The sequence below is a fragment of the Camelus ferus genome, chromosome 2, assembly GCF_009834535.1.
Source record: "Camelus ferus isolate YT-003-E chromosome 2, BCGSAC_Cfer_1.0, whole genome shotgun sequence".
Taxonomy (NCBI): Eukaryota; Metazoa; Chordata; class Mammalia; order Artiodactyla; family Camelidae; genus Camelus; species Camelus ferus.
In genome coordinates this window covers 82,523,432-82,535,357 of record NC_045697.1, presented here as the reverse complement: position 1 = coordinate 82,535,357, position 11,926 = coordinate 82,523,432, and the positions used below count along the sequence as shown (strand labels likewise).

The window sequence follows — 11,926 nt, the reverse complement described above, 5'->3', positions numbered from 1 at the left end:
GAATTAAGGGAGGCTTAACAGTGGATGCTACTTTTCAGGTAATTATCTTCTCTTCAGTTATAATTCTCTAAATCATTACCTCATAACCCTGTATCATTGACCTACACATATTGATTATCATTGCTTTCTTATTAACTTCAATTCTACCATACTTGGATTCCTCCCATCAAAATATAAACATAAGTATATCTAGTATGAAAAGAATCTAACACACACACCAAAAATAACAACAACAACAAAAAACCTAAATATTTTAGCTACCCATGGCCTTTCACTCACCATGTTTTTTTCCCACTGCTAAACATCTACCTTGTCTAAATTCTATCTACTTATCTATTTCCTATTCTGATACTTCTCAACCCATTACACTTGGCTTTTATGCTCTTGCCAATATGACTAAAGATATTCTGATCATAACATTACTGGCACTAAGTACAATAGATACCAATTTTTTCTGAGACAAGAAAATAGAGTTAAATTTTACAGTGTCCAAATTTATATTTATATTAAAACTATACTCAGTTTAATATTTTAGGTGTCAAAAAAAGAATCAGGAAAAGTAATCTCCAGTATGTATATTGCAGACTTGTAGATATTTTTAAATCTCATTTAGAAGTTCATTAGTACTCAATTCAAATAATTATCTATATTCTGAAAGCAATCTATGGAAAATATATAAAAATTACCAAAATAACAATTAATGGTGGTGTAAATATAGATATCAGTAATATTTATTGAGCAACCACCTTGCTCACATCTTTGAAGTAGGTGACAAATTTGAATACTTTCCTGTTACCGTAATCTTTGAGATAAAAAAAAGAAATTTTTTATCTTGAGGGAAAATCAGTATAGTATTTTCTTATATTAATCTTATTTATTTTCTAAGCTAAGTTTCTTAGTGGTTATTGCAAAGTAGCATCACCAAACATCAAATTGTTAACTGTTTTTTTGAAGGCAGTGGTTTTGTTTGGTTACCGAAGGCATCATTCAAATTCATGAAATAGTTGAAGTTAAACTTTCTCCATCAGGTAGAAATGAGTGAAGCACATTTTTTTTCAAAAGATGTTCAGTCAGTCATTGATTTGGATTTAACAGTTAAAAACCGCAATTCAAAATCGTAAGTCTAGGCTCTGTAAATAGGAGCTTGTAAGTCACAGCTATGTAGTAACAGCGAGGAAAGAGCTAAACAGACGGAAAAATCAACAGCTCTTCTTGGGTCTGTAAGAGAGGAGAGGACACACGGCATAGCACTGCTCTGGGGACTAGAGAGAATGATAAGGTAATACAGTGACTACCTGAGGAGATTTATGAGTGGAAACCCGGAAGGGAACAAGTGCCCGAGCAGACAGTCCTGAACTGTGACTGATGAAGTGCTGCGGGCTCTAGGAAGACACAGACCAGACCGCTTCACCGTTACGTGGTGCCTTCATGCTTGGTGCCTGTCCTTGCCTTGAACTCTGCTCTGTCTGAAATTAATAGAGCTGGTCCTGCTTTCGTTTGAATAGTGTTACAAACAGCACTAGAATATGGCCAAGCAATGACATACGTTATCTAAGTTAACCTTTTAATATCCATCTATATTTAGGGGTATCAAAATAGTATCAAACCAAAATGTCATGCTTCGCTATCGTTCTGAGATATGGGTATTTGGTATGTATTTGTATTTAAAAATGAAGCAGCTGATGCAAATTCATTCAAATTCACATTGCACAGCAGCAGGCTCCCCAGTGTTCCTTTCACACTAAGTCCTATTTCATCATCATTATAACTGACAGTGTTAAACACGGCAGTACTGGCTTTTTGGAACGCATTTTACATTTCTAATCCATTATTTACAATCCTAGAGAGAGCAAAATGATTTCTCTAAAAGCATACAGAGTTTATCAAAGTTTTAGCTGTTGAGGTTGTGAAAAGAAGTAAAGCAGAAGATAAGTTTAATGCTATTACAAACCTAAATTATAACTTGCCTTTCCAAATTGGAAGAATATTATATTTTTAAAAAACATGTTTTTAAAAGTAAACTGAATATTACTTTAAAATTTAATTAATGTAGGGAGCAACGGTATGCAATAAAGAAAATTAAGAATCTTTATTTATATCCAGCTCTGAAGTAGTCTCAGTCTTAAGATTTTTTTTTGACAAATCAATAATCTAAGAATATAACTGAAGTTTTCATATATATGTAACATAACATAGATTAAAAGAGTAGTAGTTTCCAAATCTAACCAACACGTTAATGATGACTTCTCTAAAGTAGCATTTGTAAAGTGAATGTAATGTTAATTAACTGAAATAAGTTTACATAGATATTTTTAAAATTCTACCAGTCTTGTAAATAATTTCTGTCCAGGAAGACAGATGATGGAAAGATGAGATTTTAAAAACATGTTCATGTCCATGACTAGAGAACTCCCCTTCACCACTGGCAATATTGACTGTGGATTATTTATTACAGTAAATAATAATATCAGAGTAGAAAGGGTAAAATTCTCTATTGGGGTATAGTACATAACCATTTGATAAGAGATTGATCATTGTTTTTTTTTTTGAGGACAAAAACATATCATGGACATCAAAGGCACTGGAAAATTTTCAGGGCCTTATCATAAAATGAAAAATTTCTGAAATATTTAATTACAATAATAGCACTTTATCTATCATGTTGAAATTTAAGAAATAAAGAGCTACCAAACAGTTATTTCTACATCTCTGTCTTAATAAATATCAAATCTCCATGATTTTTCTAGTGCCCTCTGGGAAATTTTAAGACATCTTAAGCATGAAAAATACCTGAGGTTTTTATTTTATTTCTTATAAATTTAGGACTTGATTATGAGAAGGCAGAATCAAGAGTTGTCAAAGGGAAGCTGGGCATTTGTTTAAGACGGTATTATGGGTGCCTGAGAAGCAATACTTGCCAACCTGTTTTGAAAAACCAAACCCTTTCTATTACTTTGCACATACAGTTTGTATTTTCTGTCAGTCTTGCTCCAACATAGCTTCAACATAGCCTCAAAAACCCATATTAATTTCAACTTTTAACTAAAGTGGCTAGCTTTTATTTCATAAAAAGTACAAGAAGTAAATAGTTGAGAACTTTCACACACAGACATTTAGCAGATGAACAAAGCTCATAAAATCATATAACACAATTTTCAGCAACAGCATACATCCTATTTATATCTTAAAATGGTAAAATAAATACATAAAATAACCAAAAGATACAGCCACTCCGCAGCATTTTTTTTTAAAAGAAGTAATGGTATATATACTTAAAATTTGGTTTAATTATCAATACTTCAGTATTCACTTTTATATAGCTTTTCTTTGTTGAATCAAATCTATCAAATCTGATTTGTTCAAAGATTCACTTTAAATATATAAACTGAGATTCTTAAAATTTTCTAAGAAGTCCATAGAAAAAATTTTAGTAATTTTAAAGTATCAGAAGTTTGGTTTTTTTGTTCTTTAAATTTGTGGGATGTTATGTTACTCAGGCAGTGAGTTATCAGTGTATCCCACTCAGAACTGAGCTCCCTTAATTTAAGAAACTTTATACTCTAATTTTTTAATGTTTTATAGGGTCAAGAAAGCATTTCACTCTAGGAACATGAGAGGTCAAGGCTTTTCTGAATTACAGACACACACTTGGAGGACTTGTAGCTTTACTTCTACAACTCTAGCCATGATCAAAAAAATTCCATAAGTTCAGATATTAAAGAGCTATTCTAGTGTGGATGATTTTTTTCCCTTTTACTTATTTTAATTGAAGTATAGTTGAGATACAATTTTATATAAGTTGCAGGTGTACAATACAGTGATTCACAATAAAGGTTATACGCCATTTATAGTTATATAAAATATTGATTACATTCACTGTGTTGTACAGTATATCCTTGTAGCTTCTTTTATACATAATGGTTTGGACTTCTAATCCATTACCCCTACATTGCTTCTCCCCACTGGCAACCACTAGCTTGTTCTCTGTATATGTGAGTCTGGTTCATTTTTGTTATATTCACTAGTTTTTGTAGGTTTTGGATTCCACACAATAAGTGATATCACTCAGCATTTATCTTGCCCTGTCTGACTCATTTCACTTAGCATAATACCCCCCTAGTTCATCCATATTGTAGCACATGACAAAATTTATCTTTGTGACTGAGTACCATTCCACTGTATACACAGTCCCATCTTCTTTATCCATTCATCTGTTGAATGACACTTAAGTGCTTCCATATTTTGGCAACTGTAAATAATGCAGCTATGAACATTGGGGTGCATGTATCTTTTTGAATTAAAGTTCCCTCTGGATGCACGCCCAGGAGTAGCATTGCTAGGTCATAAGGTAGTTCTATTTTTAGTTTTTTTGAGAAAGCTCCGTACTATTTTTCATAGTGGCTGCACCAGTTTACATTCCCACCAACAGTGTACGAAAGCCCCTTTCTTCCACATCCTCACCAACATTTGTTATTTGTATTCTTTTTGGTGATAGCTATTCTGACAGATGTGAGGTAATACCTCAATGTGGTTTTGATTTGCATGATGATTAGTGACGTTGAGCATCTTTTTGTGTACCTGTTGGTTATCTGCATGTTCTCTTTGGAAAAATATCTAGGTTCAGGTCTTCTCATTTTTTAATCAGGTTGGATTTTGTTTGGTTGGTTTTTTGGATGTTGAGTTGTATGAGCCATTTATGTATGTTGGGGATTAACCCATTATCAGTCATATCGTTTGCAAATATTTTCTCCCATTCAGTAGGTTGTCCTTTCATTTTGTGAATGGTTTCCTTTGCTGAGCAAAAGCTTTTTAAGCTTAATTAGATCCCATTTGTTTATTTTTGCTTTGCTTTTCTTTGCTTTATGAGATAGATCCAAAAAAAACCCCATATTGGTAAGATTTATGTCAAAGGGTGTTCAACCTATGTTTGTTTTCCTCTAGGAGTTTTATGGTGTCTAGTCTTACATTTAGGTCTTTAGTCCATTTTGCTTTTATTTTATATGGTGTTAGAGAATGTTCTAATTTCATTGTTTTACGGGTAGCTGCCCAGTTTTTCCAGCACCACTTATTGAAGTGACTATCTTTTCTCCATTGTATATTCTTGCTTCCTTTGTTGTAGATTAATTGACCATAATAAGTCATAATAAGTTTGTGGGCTTATTTCTGGGCTCTATTTTCTATTCCATTGATCTTTGTGTCTGTTTTTGTGCCAGTATTATACAGCTTTGATTATTTTAGCTTTTATAACATAACTGACTCTCACTAGTAGATAAGCAAAACAAATGAAAACAAAAACAAAAACAAAAAACTAATAAACCAGATTCTCTGTCATTTCTCACTCAGTAGAGAATAGAACCATCTGACAGAAATCACCAAAATCAGGCCACAGAAGCAATTTCCCAATTATTGTTGCCATGGTTCAGACAATGAAAAGTTAAGCTCAGCATGTCATGAAAATCAATAATCTCTTTTTGCTTATTTCCAAGATTTGAGTCATTTTTGTTTGTCAGACTGAACTTGCCTTGAATTTTTAAGAATCTCATGTGAACTCCACCTCAGCCCAGATGTATTCAAGCCTTAAATGCAACTTGAAGCATCTTTAAAATCTAGCATATTATTATGTGTCAACCATATTAACTATAATAATTATCTTTCCTTTATTTCCATTACATCTAAATGTATACACCCTAAGGAGTCAGACCTCTGATCTCATTATTTTCAATACTATTGACAAACACCTTACTTTGTACTTTCTATACCCAACCTAGAACCACAATTCAGCTCTTCAATCTCCTTTGTATCTTTAGCTTCAACTCCTTCAAATACTTAGCTTTTGCATATCCTTATAAATTTTTGTCTTATCTGCTTTTATTTCTTTGTTATATAAAAAATTGATAGTGTAAAACTCACCCAGGAAAGTCAGTGTTCGTAACTATTAACCTTTGGCCGGATCAAATATATCTGTTCTCCACTGTACTTGTTCTCTTGCCCTCTCAGCATGCTGATCGTCCCATTTGTTCAAATGAAAAATATATTTATTTGGCGTAAGACCACAGACTCATCATTCTACGTTCCTGAGGTCTCCAGTTAAAGGACACATGCTTTTCCTCCATAGAGCTGTAGTGAAAGGGTTAGATCCTGACCATCTTTTGTTCATTTTCCAATGGAATGTTTAGTAACTCTACTGCAAAAATCATGCATCTCCTATAAACTTAGATGAATCTAATCCTATAATCTAGACATCAGTATCTAATAACATGTATTTTAAACATTCCCAAGTAAATTCAGTAGACAGAAAGTAGATTAGTAGTTTCCAGGGGTTGGGGCAAGAATGTTTCCTGGAGGCAAAAACGGAGAGTTACTGTTAATGGGTACAGGGTATTTGGGGGGGGGGGTTGATATTTTTCTTTATCAGAGGGTAGTGATGGTTGTACAACTTTGTGAGTATACTAAAGCCTTTAGAACAGTGACTTTTATTGTATTGTGCCTTATACCTCCTTAAACAGGAGGGAAAAAACACAGTAGTCTCAGAATTTAACAATCTGTACCAATCTTGATCTATATTGCAACTGTCAGCCAGATCAAGTCTAACCTTAGTGCTATCTAGTAGAAAAATATTAAATAGAGAAAAGCAAATAAAGGAAAGTGAAGGTTACTTGCTTTCAATTTGTTAGGAAACCAGAAAATCTGTTTCAGTTGTCTGTAATGTAGACTCTGTGAATAAATGGCTAATTAGGAGAAGGCTTTGGTTGAGTTTTGCTGTCAAGTTCTTCTCACTCATCACTTGATGAGGCCTACATTTTCTTAGTTTTGCTCTGTATTTACCAAATTGTTGCCTTCAGGACACCAGAAATGATACGTAATATTTTGGCTGTTGTTCTAATATCTGCTCTTTCTCATTTTTTCCCAAGTCACTAAAGAACAAAATGAAATTCCCTTGTTCCCTCTCCTCTGCCAAAGTAGTATCTGTTCTCATAAGAAAGAAAAATAGTCAATAACTCAGGCCTTGATGAAGCAGAATGAAGATGAAAAAAAAAGACTGGTGGAAGCCAAGCTATGCCCAGGAATAAGAGGAAATAATTAAGGTCTACACCATTAGAATAAGCAGCCTTATCAATATTACTAATAAGTCTATGATTCTAGTAGGAAAAATCTGCAACAAACACTATGAATAAATCTAGATTCCAAATCATAACTTTCTTAAAACACCTGCATTTTATTATTTGTAAGCATATTAAACACTATTTGCTGGGTTTTTGGAAGATATGATTATGATTCAATTTTCATCAAAATAAAGTCTTCCCAAAAGTATGATGTTGACCTGCATTAAAACCCACCAAACTTTCTGCCCATTTGCAGATGTAAATGTAATTGCACCACCGCTAACCACTGAGACACACTGCAGGAATCGGACATTTCAAGGGTTCTTGCTGGCACAGGGTATTGTTACCAGGAAGAGGACTTGAAAAGCTGAAAGATGAGTCAGGAAGAAAGAGCAAAAGTACAAGAAGTAGTAAGGAATTGATCAAGTCACGGTCTTGAAATACGTGAACGCCTTTCCCTTTCCTTTCTAATTAACCATTCTTTCATTTGGAAAAAAAACAGAAGACATCTCTATGTCTGATTAAGTGTGAGTTATATATCCTGTAAAAACAAAAAAAATTGTTTAAAGTCACTTTGAATTTGAAGAGTCAGTCCTCCCAGATGCTTATATTCTACATTCTATTCTATTTTAAAACTTAAAAATCTATAAATTTTACATTTAACTTTAAACAGCTTTTAAAGATGATAATTGAAGCATTTATTACTTATTATTAGGTAAGATGGTTTTAGTGCATATTGTGAAGTCACCGAATTTAATTGCAGTATTATTAGTAATTATATTTATCTTCATTATCTGGATAATACTGTTATATGACACGTATGTGACTGGATAAATTTGTTACTATAATTTTTATACAGAAATGAAAAAAATTTTGTTACATTCATATTACTATGATTTTAAAAAATATTTTGGAGATTCTGTACTATGTTTTAAGAATACAAATGAATAGAATGATAAAGAGAAATTATACCCAGTAGCATTGCTGTACCAGTCAAAATAATAACACTATAAATGTGACTTCTCAAACCTGTCAGATGATTCAAGCTTTTCTATATAATCTTTAGGAAGGAAGGCAAAACACTGACAGACCAGTGTGTTTTGTATCGTGTTGCCGTATGTTGGTGAGCGGACTGTATCCCTGACAGGCAGTGTACTAGGCAAGGGCACAGGTTATCTGATTTAGCGCAGGGTATTTTTCAATTTTCTTATCTTTGAAAAAGACCCATGTACCCAGGCTCAGCACTTTCAGTGTGGCATATGCAGTGACATCATCTCGTCCTGTGGGTGTGGTTATTCATTGACATTTCTTTTTTTAATTTATCTTTTCTTTTTTAGTTGACGTATAGTCAGTTTACAATGTTGTGCCCATTTCTGGTGTACGGCATAGGGTCTCAGTCAGACATATACATACATATATTCCTTCTCATATTCTTTTTCATTTAGGTTACTACAAGGCATTTCTTAAAGATATCAAAATCTGTGCCCAAGATCCCACCCAGGGTGGGCAAATTGGCTCTACCTACCTACCTACCTATCTATCTATCTCAGTTAATATCATTAACTTTAAATTTTGTTTTACTTGACATAGTAGGGCTATAATCTGTGCACTTACGAAATATTTCAAAGGGATTTGAGGTGGCATTTTAAAAAATATTCTCAAAAATTGACTAGTTATATTCTCAAAAATTGACTAGTTGAGCATTTTAAAGTTATTTGTACTTTATAACTGAAACCCCAAAATAAGTTTCAGACGGACAATAGGACAATTTTCAAATTCTTCCTTAACTTATTTTAAATATATTTTATTGTAGAAAGGTTGCTTTTGGAAACTGTCAACAGAGTTGTAAGGAGACTGTCAGCTACAAGCTGGTGGTCTTTATTTGGTGTTTTAGCGTGTTTAAACTCAGCTGAGACTCTTGCATGATTTCTGCGGATTTTCATGTTTTCAGAACACTATAATATTCAGAGAAAGAATCATCCTCAAGCATCAGTGGACACTTATTCTAAGTTTTCTAAGTAAGAGAATAGTCCAAAAGTGGGCTTAGTCTACCATGATGAGTGAAAAAACAAGAGGTGTACATTGACACGTAAATCATCGCAGAAGCTTTTAGGAGCCATTTTAACCATAACAGATTTCAGACTTTAGTTTATGCTCTGTTGCCCATGCTGTTGTCAGCTTTTGTCTTTTGGACACTTGAACCTTTAATGTCTGTGTTTAAAAGCAGTCTTTAGACATCAGGTAGTGTGAACTGTGAATGTTAATTTTTTTGAAAGGAAAGCAAATGCATTGTTTAGATTAAAAACATCTGTTTTTATTCAAAGTGTTAATAAAATAACACTTGTTACTATATATTTGATAATTTATCTCTCAGGCTAGTTGTGTATGTGTGTATGTATATAAAATCAATTAATCTAAAACAATCAAGTAGAATCTGATGTGAAATAATTAATATTCTCATGTGATCAAAACAAATATTCAAAATATCAGACATAAGTCAGTCAAAGTTTTTGTGAATAATTTAGAATCATATAAAGTATTTTCAAAATAGCTCTTCTACACACTGAAATGCTATGTTTCTCAGGGAGGAAATGATTTCTAGTATCCTCGGTGATGGCCAAGATACAATCCATCCATTTCACTGAAAAAACATGATTTTTCACAATGTTAACATCTATTATTTTATTTGTTTATTTTTTTAATGCCAGTTACTTCCCACTTTTAATTCAGGCAAAAGACTTCTCTGAAGGGTTAGAAACACTGAAGGAAACAGTCCAAAGATGACGATTTAGAACTGTGGGTATTAAAAAGTATAACAAGTAAAAAAATCAATTAAAAAATTAAAAACATTTTAATAGTGAGTTTACATACAAATGAAATTAGATAATTACTATAAGTCTTTCACTTTCATTTATTCACAAAATTATTCCATCCACCTTTATATCCATCAGTGAAAGATTGTTTCTGCTACTTTTCAAAGATGTGCAAAATTTTTTTTCATTTAAATTTAGTCTTAATTTCATCGATGTTTAATGTCCCAAGACAGACTAGATAATGAAATCTCAATTGTGACTTGAAAGATCAAAAACAAACAAAATTTGATATATTCTACAAGAATGGTATATTTACAGAAGATTTTCATAATAACTAAACACTTCCCTCTTACCCATTCTACTTCTCAGCTATTGACAAATTTTATCTACAGTGTAAGATGGTAGCCAAATTATGCAACACCAATTTTTTCAAAAACAAAACACTAATATTTAAAAAAATAAGAAGTATCAAATAGCAGGAGACTAACAAATGCAACATCATTGAAATTTACCAAGCACTAGTGTTAGACATACTGTTACTGAAAACTTTAAACAAACAAACAAACAAAACCCTTGGATTTCCTAGTGTTTTTTTACTTTTCAAATACTTCTCACAAGTACCATCTCATTAGAATACCACTGTATGCCAAGGTAGGTATGGAAATGATTATCTCTAATAGTTGAAAACCCAAGGAATATAACATTTAGAGCTATAATAGAAAAAAAAGGAAAGAAATAATCATGAAATGCTTCCAAGAGAAGCTTTTTAGGTCTCAAATCACATTTGTTGACTTTACTATTTCTCTCTTCTTGACAGCTTTGCTGACCAGGATAGTTCATTCATTTCCTGTCTCCCTATTGAATATTCTCTTGGAGGGTATAGGATTTATGGTGTCTAAAGAGAATATACACTTCTAAAGTGTCGTGTTTGGGAGGGAGCTATGCAACAACCAGAAATATTGAGTCAGTTTTAGAATTAAAAAAGGATTATATTATGAGCATCATCATTAACACTACACAGATTTGAACTAAAGGAATCACTCTAACCAACGTGACTGACATATTGGAATGTTGGGTGAAACTGACACACAGAAATAATCCTGAAGCTTTATAAAGAGTCTGATATCTGGTCATTGTCTTCAGTTATGGGCATAAAGTCCTAGAGAGCTACTGAGTCTTAATCGATGGCATAAAAATCATCCTCAGTAATGTGGTATCAAGTGCTCAGACATCATGTCTAGTTGCTACAGTTTTTTTCTGATGTATAAATACTCTTTGGTAATCATGACAACTGAAAATGTTTGCAGCATCACAGCAGAAATTCTAATTCCATCGTAGAGTCTCTTGATGGATCTCATCCATGGATTTTGTGCCAGAGACTCTTGAATTTGATTGTTATGCTTAAGGCCTTTTGAAGACTGTGTCACCCTGCCATTCCCTTCTGTTGGGCAAGAGTGCAATGGTGAGCTGGTAGGTTATGTACTTCTTGCTTCCCACAATGTCTTAGTTCTGGGTTTCTGTTGGTTGTGTTGGGGAATGTGGTGTAGTTACTGGTTGATGGTCTTGCCTGTGTGTTGGCTTTGGAGGAGCAGAGTCTAGATGACGTTGGAGCATTGGTGTTTCCAGCTGGTTTAACCTCCAGTGATATGTTGTGTTATAAACTACCCCTTGTGCTCAATATGGCAACAATATAGGCCACTGTTGGCCTTGACTGTGTTTTCTATGGTCAAAGACACATTCTCTTTTAAAAAGTATTCCTTTTCCCTATAAAGCCTTTGCTTCTCAAAAGTCACATGGGATCCATCAGTCCAGATAATTGTATCTGAGCATCAAGACACAGGACGTGCCCCCTTGGCTCCAGTGCATCGATGTGACCACTGTGTTAACCACTGAGTAGGTGCAGGGCAGCACTGCAGGCTGGACCACCACCCCATCCCCTTGTGGATAAGAAACTAGAATATCTGTCAGGAGTGGTGTGAGGTTTGAGACGACGACCTGAGGATGCATCAT

General features: G+C 33.5%; 1 pseudogene; it reads right to left on the bottom strand.

Annotated features, from left to right (window-relative positions):
- Nucleotides 1–11,160: 11,160 nt before the first annotated feature.
- Nucleotides 11,161–11,926, bottom strand: LOC102504415 (annotated as a pseudogene).